This window comes from Bubalus kerabau, chromosome 7 (genome assembly GCF_029407905.1).
Source record: "Bubalus kerabau isolate K-KA32 ecotype Philippines breed swamp buffalo chromosome 7, PCC_UOA_SB_1v2, whole genome shotgun sequence".
Lineage (NCBI taxonomy): Eukaryota > Metazoa > Chordata > Mammalia > Artiodactyla > Bovidae > Bubalus > Bubalus kerabau.
The window spans coordinates 33480452-33496668 of NC_073630.1; the positions used below are offsets into that span (position 1 = coordinate 33480452).

Below are 16217 nucleotides of genomic sequence, written 5' to 3' on the forward strand. Positions count from 1 at the left end.
TCTGTGTGTTTTCTGATTGTATTTCATGATTTTGTATATATATGTATGTATTCAATGTGTACATATATATTAGCATAGTACATACACTTTTCTATGTTTTTTTCACTTAATATGTCTTGAGTATTGTTTTATATCAGTATACACAAAGTTGCCTTATTCATTAAGCAAATATTTTATCATGAAAAATATCAAATGTACACAAATTTAGGATATATAAGGAACTCCAGGTATCTATTATCCAGCTTCAACATACATATTAATATTTTGACAGTTTTACTATATATGTTAGAAAATATTGAGATTATCATTAATTTTGTTCCAGTGATACTGGCCTAGTTATTAAGTTAAAAAGAAAAATTCCTTATTCACTAGTGATACATGCTGATGTATTTATAAGTGAGATGATATGTTGTCTGATGTTTGAAATTTACTTTAAAATATACAAGAAAAGATATCTGTAGGAGGAATAGCTTGAATCAAGATTGACAAAATGTTGAAGTTGGATGAATGCAGATTCATTGTATTACTTCTCTGCTATTGTGTATGTTGGACAATTTCCATAACAATACCTTTGCTACTCTGATTTCATCTCTAGCTCTCCTTTTTTCTCTGGAGTGTTTTAAAATAAATAGAAGATATCATGTAATTTCACCTATAAATACTTAAGTGTGTATTCCTAAGGCATACTGAACAAAAACCCACTACAATGCTCTTATGACACTCAGAAAATTGATATCTTTAAATATAATTTATAATAAAATCCAGTCTATTTTTACATTTCCATGATTTTCTCAAGAATGTCTTTTTAAAATTGTTTTGTTTTAATTAGGAGCCAAATCAAGTCCACATATGGCATTCATTAAAACTTTTAAACTTTAATAATTTTCTTCCTTTTTTTTTTTTAATAATTCTCTTCCTTAAAAAAGGCATTTATTCATTTAAGAAACTAAGTTATTTATCCTAAGTTATTTTACCCCACCATCTGGATTTGACTGTTCCCTCCAGGTGTTATTCAACTTGTTCCTCTACCCCGTATTTGGGGCTTGATTGTATTCAGATTGAATATTTTTGGCAGGAATCCTTCCTGGGTGGTGCCTGCTGTGTTCTGCTGTGTTGATACATCACCTTAGGAGGCTCATAGGGCTCACTTTTCACTTTGAGTGATTCAGAAATTGAGCAGAGGATTTGGGTGGTGTTGGTCTGATCTGTCTGTTGTAAAGTTGCCCATCAACATTTTATCTAATGTTTTTGGCATTCTGTGATTATTACTGCCTCAGTCTCGGACACGACTGAAGCAACTTAGCAGCAGCAGCAGCCTATTATTCCATTAAAGTGGCAAAATGATTTTCTAGTTCTTCTATTCCTTTTTTGCATTTATTGCCTGCAAGTGTGTACAAAAATGTTTCCCTTATCAACTTTTTGATTAATCTAAATACAGTTGGCTTGTTCTTTTAAAGACCATATGGCATTTTGTTGTTGTTCAGTTGCTAAGTTGTGTCTGACTCTTTGCAACCCCAAGGATTGCAGCACACCAGGCTTCCCTGTCCTTCACTGTCTCTCAGAGTTTGCTCAAACTCATGTCCGTTGAGTTGATGATGCCATCCAGCTATCTCCTTCTCTATCACTCACTTCTCCTGCCTCAAACTTTCCCAGCATCAGGGTCTTTTTCAGTGAGTTGGCTCTTTGCATCTCATGGCTAAAACATTGGAGCTTCAGCATCAGTCCTTCCAATGAATATTCAGGGTTGATTTCCTGTAGGATTGACTGGTTGATCTCCTTGCTGTTCAAGGGATTCTCAAGAGTCTTCTCCAACACCACAGTTTGAAAGCATCAATTCTTCGGTGCTCAGCCTTCTTTGTGGTCCAACTCTTATCTCACTAAGACCTCATCTTAGTGAGGTCTTCATCTTAGATTTATTCCTCCACTTATCACTATCAAATCATGGCCACTTTTTCTGTCTCACCCCTATGGACTTTGGCTTCTAGCATCTCCTCTCCTTACTTTCTGATCTGTCTTTCAATTCTCAGAAGCACCAAATGTTCATGAAATAAGGAGACATTTTGCAGTACTCCTTTGTCCCTGTTATTGGATAAAACTGGCCTTTCTCAGCATTACCTCATTTCTTTTCTCCCATGTTCCTATATAATAGCTGACAAGCGCTTTTCTTTCACTGGCCCCAGGTTTTTTAGATATACAGTGAACAGGAAGGTTAAGTGATTTGAAATGATATGTCGAAGATAATAACGGAGTCAGCACTGCAGACTGGAAAAGAACAGTTGGCTCCCTGATGCTTGATCAGGCCGTTTTCAATGAAATCTGCTGAAGGGGCACACTCATATTTTAGTAACAGTCTGGAAAACAAGAGGTACTTTTGGTAATTCTAGTGATACTCTATCTGCTTTGACAGAAACATACCATGAACATGTGCTGAGTCTTTAAAAAGTGGTGAGGCTAAATATTTTGACAAATTTAAATGACTTTTAAGTATTGAAAAGTGGTTTTGGTTAAGATGAATGGTGTATTAATGAGATTTGGAGCAATCACAAACTCGCACAGAATGGTTTTGTTACTTAAATGAAAAATAAAATATAAAGCAGAGGAAAAAGATCAGGAATATGGAGGCCGCTTATTTTTTCAGTCACTTTACAGTTAATCCATGACAAGTTAGTTGAGATGCCAATGACCAACTTTAAACAATAATGACCCATCTCTGCTCTTTAAACGAAAATTTTATGCACCCAGGATGAAGGATGATATTAAAAAATTTATATGTAGCAGTTGAAATTTTGTCTTGCACATTCTTAGTACTTGGGACTTCTTCAGAGAAAACCTGTAAAAAATGCTTTCATGTTGTGTGTTCAGTTACATGATGAATCATTAACAAGTTTAAAAAATGTTAACAAGGAAAAATACTTCTGAACTCGGAGCTTCTCAAACGTCCCAAGGTCTGTTTCCTGCTCTGTCGGCAGAAGTGCTTGAGAGCCGGGTGGTGGCTGTATTCTGAAGAGGAAGTTGGGAATGGGGGTGAGTGGGTGGAGAGAATCCTTAAGGAGGCCAGACTGAAGGGCTATTTTTTCGTTAATTTTTATTTTATACTGCAGTATAGTTGATTTACAATGTCGTGTTAGTTTCAGGCGCATGGCAAAGTGATTCAGTTATACACATATCCATTCTTTTCCTAAATATTACGGAATACAGAGTGGAGTTCCTTGTGCTCTACAGTAGGTCCTTGTGGATTATCTATTTTATATATAGTAGTGCATATATGGAGAAGGCAAGGGCACCCCACTCCAGTACTCTTGCCTGGAAAATCCCATGGATGGAGGAGCCTGATAGGCTGCAGTCCATGGGGTCGCTAAGAGTCAGACACGACTGAGCGACTTCACTTTCACTTTCACTTATCACTTTCATGCATTGGAGAAGGAAATGGCAACCCGCTCCAGTATTCTTGCCTGGAGAATCCCAGGGACGGGGAGCCTGGTGGGCTGCCCTCTATGGGGTCGCACAGAGTCGGACACCACTGAAGCGACTTAGCAGCAGCAGCAGCAGCAGCAGTGCATGTATGTCAACCCCAAACTCTTGAACTGAAGTTATTAGACTTGAGTTCTTTTTCAGGAGCTATTTAACGTTCTTTCACATATTATACCAGCTGTCAGAGACCTGGCTTACAAACAGATCTGGAGTTGTCTTGAATCTGAAGGAAATTGATGAATAGAGGTGACTCTCTCTCTTTTTTTCTGTAGAATGAGGAGCAAGAGGTCTGCCATTTCTTGGAAATTTTGCCCAGTAGCCTGGTAATGTAGACATCTTCCAGGCCTTCTTGCAGGAAGAATTACATGCACAAACCATTATCCAAAACTGACCAAATCATTCTTAGGCACAGCTTTGCAGCATAAATACTTACTCCTGCACTCAACAATACCCCTACCTCACTGGGCCAGCTCTTGTAGCTTTACTGAAAGGCGTGGTTATTTCTGTTACTTCTGACTGTAAAGAGATGGATTTCTGATAGCCCCCACTGAATATTCAAACCCAAATTATTTTGTTAATTTCAGCTGTTTTCCATTAAAATAATATGTGCTCCTTATTAAAAACATTCAATAGAATTCAACTCAGCTTTGCCAGCAGCTTTTGTGTGGGAGAAATTCATATTAAATTAGAGCTTCTCCCTCAACTCTTCTGTTTTCATCCAAATACCAGAAGTTCCACTGAGGTCTCCCATCTGAGGATACCTGACAGTGACGTGAAAAGGGCCCTAGAGCACCATCTACCAAACTGGAGCTCTAGAGGTCCGTGAACTGTTAAAGATGCTCTGTATCAACGAGTGTTCCGAGGGAGTTCCCTAGTGGGACTTCGCACTTTCACGGTTATGGCCCCAGCTTCAGTCCCTGGTCGGGGAACTAAGATCCTGCAAGAGGCAGGACGCAGCCAAAAAAAAAAAAAAAGTATTCTGAGTTGAATAAGATCAAAATACATTGTATGCTCCTTCCCACACGCATTCCTCTTTAATATACATTAGCATAAGGGAAAGGTACTGAGAATTCTTGCTATTGTCTATGATTCTAAATACATTTGACAATAAAACTTTTTTCTATTTTTTTTAAAAAGAATAATTATCAGTAGTCTTTTCGAGGATATCAGTGTATCATGGTCGGTAACTTGTTCTTAATGTGGTCTTTGATTCTAAAACTTAACTATATTGCCCTGAAAAAATAAAATAAAAAGCCTATATTAGAGTTGACTCTAAATATCTCCTAAATGACATATTTCCTATTTAATTCTCTACTTATGTGGAACTTAGTTTATTTAAATTTGAAGGCAACCAACTTTCATAATTTAAATTCAAAAACTGATATTAAGAATAACTTGTATTTCTGTTAATAAATATTTAGAATAGTATTACATGCATACAAATGTTATGTAACTGTGACCACACAAACAAAATTGTTTTAAGAAGGGAGATAATGTCTTGATTTTTTTCAAGGTGTGTAGAAAAATTGACAATTTCTGAATCACCAGACTACTTGAATCTGTTAATTTGTTGAAAAATTATATTCATCTTTTTACTATTTTGAGAAGACAGTTCCTCTAAAGGGGTCCAGAATGGTGCTGGTAACTTATGTTGATTCTCCTGAAAGCTTCCGACAATGGTGTGAAGAGAGCTTTAGCTCCCCTTCTGGGTTCATGGAAAGATGGTCCTTAGCATAGGTTGGCAGTGCAATCTTTGTCAGATAAGACTTTCATTGTACTTTCTTTGTTTCTTTCTTATGACACCAATCACTTTTTAATCATGCATTATTAGTTGTGTATTATAGTTTATCGTACTAAGTAAAGTTCCTGAGAGTATATATCTGTCATGTGCCTGTTGGAATGCTTTTCCCTTAGCATGGACTGGACCAGTGTTTGTCAAGTGAATGACTCAATGAATGAATGAATGCATTAATTTAGAATGGAAATCCTAGCAATATCAGCTGTGTATGTCAATTATCCATCAGTTGATCCATGCATTTATATCCTTCCCTATTTAAAATTTGAGGAAACTCCCAAAGATACATATATAGAGAGACTAAGGAAAAAGCTAAATTAAAATTAGATAAGATGAATTAGGTCAAGGAAAAGGGTTGGAAAGTAAAATAAGTAGGACTGAACCTTGTTCTGAAAAATATATACCGTAAAATCTTATGCATTTGCAAGGGGAGAACATTGATTTGGTGTTAAACTTACTAGAAGCATATGAAGGAAGCAGTTGATTTTCTATATCTAGAAATTTATGTTGCCACTTGCTCACATGAAACAGTTATTGCTGAAAGTATGACCAGAGAGAAATTCTTCTCATGGTATATCAGAAGGAGTTTACTGTGTACTATAAAGAATAATGTATTCAGCTTATCTTTAAGCACAGCAAGGCATTTCAAAGAGTACTATATTACCTTTGGTTTATACTGATAGCATCTTCACCATAACTTATATAAAGAGTACAGCTGTGGAAAGGGATAAACAGTGGTTCATGAAATCCTGTGATAAAAACAGAATTGCAAAATATCTGTTAAACATTTTTTGCAAAATATGTTTAGCAGTTAATGTGGATATAAAGTTTCAATAGCAGGTAAAAGAAAAAAATGTGGAAGAGTATAAAATGTATTATATAATTATTAGAATGAATTATAATCAATTAATATAAAGTTATCTGGAGATGGGGCTCAAATATTGATGAGCATTATTTACTGTTTTTTTTTTTTTTTTTAACTTTTCTATGTATAACTATAGAATGCAGCAAACAGAACTAGTTGTTAAACAGCAGGGAAAATTCAGTTAAATAGAGAATCTATTTCTTCTTTAGGTTGTAATTTAAGCTCCTTTTCAGTAGAAGGAAATGGACTGTAGTGAAAATTCATAGATACCAATTATCCCAGAAAATGATTACTTAAAGAAAGGTGAGAATAGAAACCAATTAAAGAAGAGCATGCACCTGGAGCCTTCTCCTGGGGATGGGAAAGTTGGATAGAAGTGTTGTAACTGCAGGGATGTGATAGCAATAGTATGTCTTCTGGGAAATTAGCCGTCAGTTTCTTATGTACTTGTGTGGATTTTATATTGCCATATTGTAACAGAGGCACCACCAACGTCAGTTTGGAGATATTTGTCCACATGCAAAAATTTACTGAGGGCTTCCCAGGTGGCTCATTGGTAAAGAATCTGCCTGCCAAGTAGGAGCCACAGGAGTTATGGGTTTGATCCCTGAGTGGGGAAGATTCCCTGGAGGAAGAAATGACAACCCGCTTCAGTATTCTTGACTGGGAAATCCCATGGACAGAAGAGCCTGGCAGGCTGCAGTTCATGGGGTCACAAAGAGTCAGACACGACTGAGGTGACTGAGCACACACAAAAATTTACGGAAGAGTTTTTTAGAATGTGACATCCCAGAGTTAAATCTTGGGGAATTTTTTGGCTTGTTGTCTTAATATTAGAAATTCTGAGGTTGGGGTAAAACCTTACTCTGACCTCCATCCTTACTTCTGACTTGTGGTGTTGGTGCTGGCAAGGGTAAGCAGACAGATCTAGGGTGGTAAATAAGCCTTCTTATTTGGTTTCTGATTTCTTTGAGTCACCATACATTCAGGAGTTCTAAGCCGCATAAAAAATTATAATCCTGACCCTCAAAATATTTTCTCCGTCTCTTTTCTCTTTACTTTTTGAAACAATAGTCTTGCCCAACTGTATCTCCTTCCTTCCTATTAACTTCTAATTGGCCGATCCCTACAATTTCACTGACTTTGTGCCAGCAAAAATCCCCAAGTTTATTAGCCTCTTTTAAATCTCCATCTTAGTTTTCCTGTGCCCTATTTTATATTTCTAAACCAGTCTTCTTCCCGTCTGGAGTATTCTCCTCTCTCTTGACCTTCTCCTACCCATGTGGCTATTTCTTTTTGGCCTTGTAAAGTGCCTTTCTTTACCTTTTAGAGATTATTCTTTTGTGTATTTCTCTAGGTTTTCTCTCCTTTTTCTGGTGATCTCATTCATCCTGAGGTTTCCACTATATGCTGATGATCCCTGCAGTAGTCAGAGTGAGGCTACGCTGCTGCAACAAAGAGGTAGACGGGTGATTCTGCTCCATCTGGTCACCCAGGATCTCAGTTTTCTTCTCTCTTGTTCCTTTACCATCTGCTAATGTGCTGTCTTTATTTGTACCGTCTGCAGTAGCCCAATAGCACCATGTCTGTGTTCTAACCCCTAGGAAATGAAGATCAAGAATGGCCTAAGGAAGGGACAGGAAAAAAAAAGAAAACTATGCAGTATTTCTGCTGAAATTGCATTGATGAAGATGTAGTCTGCTGACCCCCTGTAGTATCTAAAGGGGTTGGGAGTGAGCTTAATGACTAGGAGGATGAAGGGGAAAAGGCAAAATTATTGGTCCCCACAAAAATACCTTTAGCCCCACTCTCTGATGTTCCTCATTCACAGATCTGTCTGCTTTTTGATGTCTTCATTTAAAAAATATATTTTATTAGTTTTTTTTTTTTAATTTCAACTTTGTTGAGGTGTAATTGACATAAAATAAGATATTTAAAGTATATGTTGTGGTGATTTGATTACATAAACATTGTGAAAGAATTTTCTCATTTAATGTGATGTCCTCTTCTGTGTGTCCTGGAGACATCTCAAACTCAACATGTCAAAATGAAACAAATGTGAACTAATCGTTTTCTCCAAGTCTACTCCTCCTAGCAAACTTTCTCATTCTTAGTTAGTGGTTATTTCTATGTTGCTTGAACTATAAAAAACTTGTTGTTCAGTCACCAAGTCCTGCCTGACTTTTTGAGACCTCATGAATTGTAGCATGTCAGGCTTCCCTGTGATTCACTATCTCCTGGAGTTTGTTCAAACTCATGTCCATTGAGTCAGTGATAATATCTGACCATCTCATTCTCTGCCCCACTCTTCTCCTCCTGCCCTTAATCTCTCCCAGTATCAGGGTCTTTTCCAATGACCGTGTTTTTTTTTTTTTTAATTCCCCATGGCAAATTTGTGACCAGGTTCTATATATTGTATTTTGGCCATGTTGCATACGGGATGCTAGTTCCCTGACCAGGGATAGACCCCTGCTCTCCTGCAGTGGAAGTGTGGTGTCTTAACCACCAGACTATCAGGGAAATCCCTCCAAGTTCCATATATTTAAATTATTGAATCCATCCTTCTACCACTGTCTGTGTCTATCTAGACCATAAGAAACTTTATCTTGGGACTTCCCTGGTGCTCCAGTGGCTGGGACTCCGCACTCCCAATGCAGGGAGCCTGGGTTTGATCCCTGGTCGGGGAACCAAATCCCACATGCCACAACTAAGACCTCGCCCAGCCAGGTAAATAAATAAAAATAAATATTAAAAAAAGCTGTATCGTGTATTATTTCTGAATCCTTCTGACTTATCTCCAGTCCAAAAGTTGTTTCTTTAAATGTCTGTCCTCTCCACACAGCCACCATATTTATGTTTCTAAAACACATATGGATGATTAAAATTCCTTAATGGCCCTCCATTGGTTGTGGGTCTTCTTTAAATATGATTTTTAGAAATGGAACTCCTTTTCCCTTAAAATAAATACTACTCCAAATTCCCCCTATAAAAATATGCAGAATTACTGAATGGACAGTGTCCTTAGAATGTCATTTGAAAATTACTGGCCTCTGGATTTTAATTCAGAGTACTTGCTGATAATTAGAAGTCTCTTACAACCCAGCTTTAGCTGACCTTCTCAAACTTACCTTTAGCCAGTATATCTATCATCTCTGTTCTAGTCACATGGCACAAATCACTCCTCCAACACGAGTCAGGTTCTCCTTGGTCTGATTTGCTCCTGTTTCTTTAGTCCAGTGGTGCTTCCCTGTTCGCTGGCCACACCAGTACTCACCTGAAAGAGCATGAGCTTTGGAGCTAGATAAATTTGGATTCAGAGCTCATCTGAGCCTTGATTTCTTCTTTGGAAAAATGGATTACATAACAGTATCTACACAAAGTACCCAGGCCAAAGAGAACCTCAGAATGTCAGTTTCTTCCCTCCCCTTCTCAGTGTTACTTCTGTATTTCTGTGTGTGTGTGATGACTGCAGGAAGAAGTTGGTTTCCCCAGTCTGTGTTTCTATAGCATTTGATAATGCTTCTGTGGGCTTCCCTGGTGGCTCCCTGGTAAAGAATCCATTTGCCAATGCTGGAGAGTCAGGTTTGATCCCTGGATCAGGAAGATCCCCTGGAGTAAGTAATGGCAACCCTCTCCAGTATTCTTTCCTAGGAAATCACACAGACAAAAGAGCCAGTGGGTTACAGTCCATGGGGTCACAAAAGAGTTGGGTATGACTTAGCAACTAAACAACAACAACAATGTTTCAATAAGAGAACTTTAAATTATTATATTTATTTATGTACATGGTTGGCTCACCTGTTGGACTTTGAGCTCTTTGAAGACAGAAGTCTTGACTCACTCATTTTGATCCTCAGTGCTAGGGAAAAACAGATATAAAACAAGTGTCTTTTAAGCTGATGTGCATTGAATTGAATTGAAATGAAATGGATTTGTAGTAGACCAATAAAGGTCAGTTTTCTTGGCTCCGACTTACACTTCCCATGAGGAATGGTAACGGAGTTTGATGGATGTGCATATGCTGTTTTGTAATAAAAAGGAGCAGACTTCTGATTTTGAACATGAAATGGCAACTGCTGGACTGTGAAACAATCTGCAAAATTGCATTTATTCTGGAGTGTTTTGTTTTGGCATCAGTAGGGTAGAATGTTGTTTCATAGTCCATGTTTATTGAACCATGTAAGGGATTTACAGGAGCATCTGTTTGGAGGCCAAAGTTGAAGTGGGGCACAGTCCCAAAAAAGTGACATCTAAGACAAATTGATGTATTCAAGCATTCTGAGTTGACAATATAATCTGCTATTTTTATAGAGGACATTTTGGCACTTGAAGCAGGGTATATATTTATGTGACAAAATCAGACTTAACATCAGTTTCCCCCTATCAAACAAACAAATTATTCTTCTTTATTTCTTTTTTTAAATGTAGTAAAAAAATATAACACATGATTTACCTTCATAACTATTCTTGTGTGTGTGTGTGTTTAGCCACTCAGTTGTGTCCAACTCTTTGTGACCCCATGAACGGCAGCCTGTCAGGCTCCTCTGTCCATGGGGATTCTCTAGGTAAGAATACTGGAGTGGGTTGCCATGCGCTCCTCCAAGGGATTTTCCCAACCCAGGGATTGAACCCATGTCTAGCTAATTAAAGGCAGATTATTTACTGACTGATCCACCAGGGAAGCCCAAGAATACTGGAGTGAGTATCCCTTCTCCAGGGGATCTTCCTAAGGAATTGAACCAGGGTCTCCTGTGTTGCAGGTGGATTTCTTACCAGCTGAGCTGCAGTGAAGCCTTCATAACCGTTCTTAAGTGTGTAATTTAGTAGTGTGTACTTACAATACTGTACAACAGATCTCTAGAACTTTTTCATCTTGTAACAGTGAAATTCTACACCCACTTAACAGTAATTCTTCTTTTTGCTTTATCCCTGCCTTTGGCAACCTACCCTTTTAGTTTCTATTTCTGATTTTGACTTCTCTAGAAACTTCACATGAGTGGTATCATGGAGCATTTGTCCTTTCATGACTGGCTTATTTCACTTACAATATTCTTGAGGTTCATCCATGTGGTAGCATGTGACAAGATTCCTTCCTTTTTAAAGCTGCATAATATTCTATTATTTGTATATGCCACATTTTATTTATCCATTCACCTGTCAATGAACATTTGGATTATTTCCATCTCTTGGCTATTGTGTTAATGCTGTGATGAACATGGGTGTGTAAATATCTTGGAGATTTTCCTTTGAATTCTTTTGGATAAATACCTAGAAATTGGATAGGTAGATAATATGGTAATTCTGTTTCATGTTCTTTTCAATAACGGCTGTACCTCCATGTTCTTTTCAGTAATGGCTGTACCATTTTGCACTCCCACCAATGGGCACAAGTGGTTTCAGTCTCTCTTCATTTTCACCAACTGTGTTAGTTTCCTTTTTTTTTTTTTTTGGTAATGGCTATCCTGATGGGAGTGAGGTAGTATCTCATGTGATTTTGATTTGCATTTCCGTAATGATTAGTGATGTTAAGTGTCTTCTTTGGAGAAATGTCTATTCAAGTCGTTTGCCCATGTTTTTAATTGGATGTCATTGTTGTTGAGTTTTTCCTTACATACTTTGGATATTAACCCCTTATCAGATATATGATTTATAGTTATTTTCTTCTATTCTGTAGGCTGCTTTTTTCACCCTATTGGTTGTTTATTTTGATCTTCAGGAGATTTTAAGTTTGATGTAGTCCCACTTATCTATTTTTACTTTTCTCGCCTGTAGTTTCGGTGTTCTATCCGACTTTTTAATTTCTTTCAAAGACATTATCAGTCTTTGTATTATATGGGTCTGAACTGTTGAAGTTACCCCTCTCTATTCATCCTTGTCCCCTGTAATTAATAGTTCTCTAATACCCCTCAATTCTGTAGTAGTTCTTATACCCATTCTCTCTCTCTCCACTCCACTGCACATCTGGTTGATCAGTCCTCTCAGGATTTCTCTGTCTCCTCATGTGTTGTCTCTCACTTTTCCAGGCTAGTTGATTCACTGCCTCTAGCTTATGCTTCTTAAAGTAGCATGTGTCTCATCATAGATCTGTTTAGAATACTTAATGTTTGCCCATTGCTATCCAGAAATGTCTAAATTTTTCTAAAAGCTGGCTCTGACTTACTTTTCTAGCCTATCATTTGTTCCTTTCTCTCATTCCCTACACAGACTTTATGGTTTAGTCAGTCAGGATTAATCGCCTTTTCTTATGATGCCCCATAGTTTTCCGATTTTGCCTGTGCTGGTCTTTTTGCTTGGATGCTTTAGCATACATTAGTGACCTGTGTTTGGTTATTCATCTCTCTGTCTGCCATCTTTCCCTCTTATTTCTTTATACTCACTCCTAGGGAATTCAGCTTTAACTATAACCTATATGTTGATATTTCTTAAACCAGCATCACTGTGTATGGTCTCATTCCCTGAAGAACATTATTGAGGTTTTAGGGGACTAATGACTAGCACTCAACCGCCACACCCAGATATGAGCTAGGTAAGAGATAGACTGGGAGTAAGTCAAATGAAACCAAAACACCATCTTTACTATTAATAAAGTTGCAACTGGAAAAAGTGGCTTATACTTAGGAGAAATTGAGTTCCTCATACTGGGCCTAAAACTAGACAGTCCACTTTAAAACTTGAACAGGTGGAGGATGAGCAGGATGTTCTTCCTCCTGGTAATTGCTGCCCAAGATAAGTGGAAAAAGGAGAGATGTGGGACTTGTCCAACTTTTACTCTCAAATTCCTCAATCAGCCTCACGTGGGGAGGAGTGAATGAAGAGATGGAGTGAGGCCGGGGTATTGCACTACTGGACATTCATCCACATGGAGGAAACATCGGGAGTGGGAGGAACATTTCTCCTTCTCGCCTCCACATACCTATCTCCTTCCTGATGGCCCAGGCTCATCCCAGATCCATGTTCATCACATCCTGCTCAAAGACAGCTTTCCTTCCTGACTACTTTTATTACATTAGAACTTCTCAAGTAACTTGACTTTACTCACTTGCCACAAGTATAATATCATTCAGTTCAGTTCAGTCGCTCAGTCATGTCCGACTCTTTGCGACCCCATGGACTGCAGCACACCAGGCCTCCCTGTCCATCACCAACTCCCAGAGTCTACTCAAACATGTCCATTGAGTCAGTGATGCCATCCAACCATCTCATCCACTGTTGTCTCCTTTTCCTCCTGCCTTCAGTCATTCCTGAAAAGACGTCAGGGTCTTTTCAAATGAATCAGTTCTTCACATCAGGTGCCCAAAGTATTGGAGTTTCAGCTTAGACATCAGTCTTTCCAATGAATAGTCAGGACTGATTTCCTTTAGGATGGACTGGCTGGATCTCCTTGCAGTCCAAGGGACTCTTAAGAGTCTTCTCCAACACCACAGTTCAAAAGCATCAATTCTTTGGCACTCAGCTTTCTTTATACTCCAACTCTCACATCCATATGTGAGCACTGGAAAAACCATAGCCTTGACTAGATGGACCTTTGTTGGCAAAGTAATGTCTCTGATTTTTAATATGCTGTCTAAGTTGGTCATAACTTTTCTTCCAAGGAGCAAGTGTCTTTTAATTTCATGGCTGCAAGCACCATCTGCAGTGATTTTGGAGCCCAGAAAAATAAAGTCTGACACTGTTTCCACTGTTTCCCCATCTATTTCCCATGAAGTGATGGGACCAGATGCCATGATCTTCGTTTTCTGAATGTTGAGTTTTAAGCCAACTTTTTCACTCTCCTCTTTCACTTTCATCAAGAGGCTCTTTAGTTCTTCTTCACTTTCTGCCATAAGGATAGTGTCATCTGTGTATCTGAGGTTATTGATATTTCTCCCAGCAATCTTGATTCCAGCTTGTGCTTCATCCAGCCCAGCATTTCTCATGATGTACTGTGCATATAAGTTAAATAAGCAGTGTGACAATATACAGCCTTGACATGCTCCTTTTCCTATCCTTTCCTGGATACAGATTTCTATCATTACTTCTTTAAAATGCTTCTTTTCTTTGTCCATTCTTCAGTATTGCTATCACTAACTTATGATAGGCCCTTAGCACCCTTGAATGAATTTACCCTATTTGTAAGCATTCTTATTTGCTTCTTATAGAAGACTGTTTACAAATCTGGGGTATTTTGGATTAAATGCACATTGGTATTTAAGTGGTTCTTCATTGCATGACATTCTTTTTTGACAGACTGCAGCTTACCAGCAGCACTTTAGAAAGGAAACGCTTTTGGAACATTTCATGCTCATTCCTATTGCATCTTTGCCCAAGTGGACATTTATGCCTCGAAAAAAGCCCCTTGACCCTTAATATTCTTAAATTTTTAATTCAACTTCCATCTCTCCTAGATAGCTTTCTGTGTACTCTAGTTGGCATCTCTGCCATGGTACTTAAGATTTATATTTTATAATTCTCAAAATACTACTATTATTCTTGGTTTTAATTTTTCAACTAATTTTCTTGAGGTCAGGAGGATTTCCTTTGCTTATGTCTGCTCAACCTTACCCTACATATCTAGTATGGACTAAAAACAGCAACAACAACAAAAAATCAGTGGAACTGATTAGTAGAGAAAGTTAGGATAACATGAGTTACTTGATATATTTGAGGTTGAATTTCCAGGCTAAATTGTGAGTCTTCCACATTTTAAAAAGTAAAAAAAAAACTTCTCTGTTTTCTAGTTACGAATTTCTGTAAATGAATAGGCATTTATAAGTGTCCTATTTAAAGTTCTGATGCATTCCTTGCTGGATTACAAGTCTCTAGACCCTTTTCTTTGTTGGATCCTGAGAGAGAGTATTAGAATGGAATATTGACAGAAAAAAAAAAAAACAACTCTCAAGATAACACATGGCGTCAATCAAGAAAGCATCAGAAGGAATTAAGCAGGAATTTGGAGAAAAGACATATTGTCATCTGGGCTTATTGATTTTAAAAGAAAACATTTGGGTACATTTAATATTTAAAGCCACTTTCTGGACCATTCATCTTGGAAAATAAAGTAAGTTATTTATTTGTAATGACTCCCGTTTCTTTCTGCTATATGTAGTGATAAGTTTGAATTGACTGTACAATAGCATAAAATATCTGATGGAAAGTACTCTAGAAATACCTACTAGAATTTAGTTTACTAAAGGGAAATATTAAAAGAAGGAGATTTTGTCTTTACTTCAGTTCAGTTCAGTCACTCAGTCGTGTCTGACTCTTTGCGACCCCGTGGACTGCAGTATGCCAGGCCTCCCTGTCCATCACCAACTCCCAGAGTCCACCCAAACCCATGTCCATTGAGTTGGTGATGCCATCCAACCATCTCATCCTCTGTTGTCCCCTTCTCCTCTCGCCTTCAATCTTTCCCAGCATCAGGGTCTTTTCAAATGGGTCATTTCTTTGCATCAGGTGGCCAAAGTATTGGAGTTTCAGCTTCAACATCAGTCCTTCCAATGAATATTCAGGACCGATTCCCTTTCAGATGGACTGGTTGGATCTCCTTGCAGTCCAAGGGACTCTCAAGAGTCTTCTCCAACACCACAGTTCAGCAGCATCAATTCTTCAGCACTCAGCTTTCTTTATAGTCCAATTCTCACATCCATATATGACTACTGCAAAAATCATAGCCTTGACTAGACAGACCTTTGTTCGCAAAGTAATGTGTCTGCTTTTGTCGTACTTACATCCACACAGTTGTTTTTTCTGATAAATGCAGAACAACTTGAGAGATTGATTCCCTAAGTTTTTATTGTTCTTGACTTTTAGTTGTTCCTTTTAATAGTAGAATAACAACTATTGCAAGTTATCTAATCAGTTGAGTCTCCCATCTTTATGAGTGTTTTGGACAGCTAAGAATAAGAAATCTTGGAGAAATCTGGAATGTTTCTTAATTCACAGGATTTCAGGATCTTGGAGCAGGTGCCATGTCTAGGAATGACCACAAGATGGTGTAGAAATAAATACCTTAAACATACATAAATGTCATTCATTCACTCAGTAAACAAGCACTTATTAGTCCCCAACTACATACCAGGAATAATGTTAGGCACCAGAGATACTGAA

At 37.9% G+C, this 16217-nt stretch overlaps 1 long non-coding RNA gene across 1 annotated transcript; it reads right to left on the reverse strand.

Moving 5' to 3' along the window:
• Positions 1-9268: 9268 nt before the first annotated feature.
• Positions 9269-10978, reverse strand: LOC129657634 (uncharacterized). The gene is made up of 3 exons (XR_008716921.1): positions 10585-10978; positions 9930-9990; positions 9269-9405 (listed from the first exon to the last, which is right to left on the reverse strand). It is a non-coding gene; the product is annotated as an uncharacterized LOC129657634 (long non-coding RNA).
• Positions 10979-16217: the final 5239 nt, after the last annotated feature.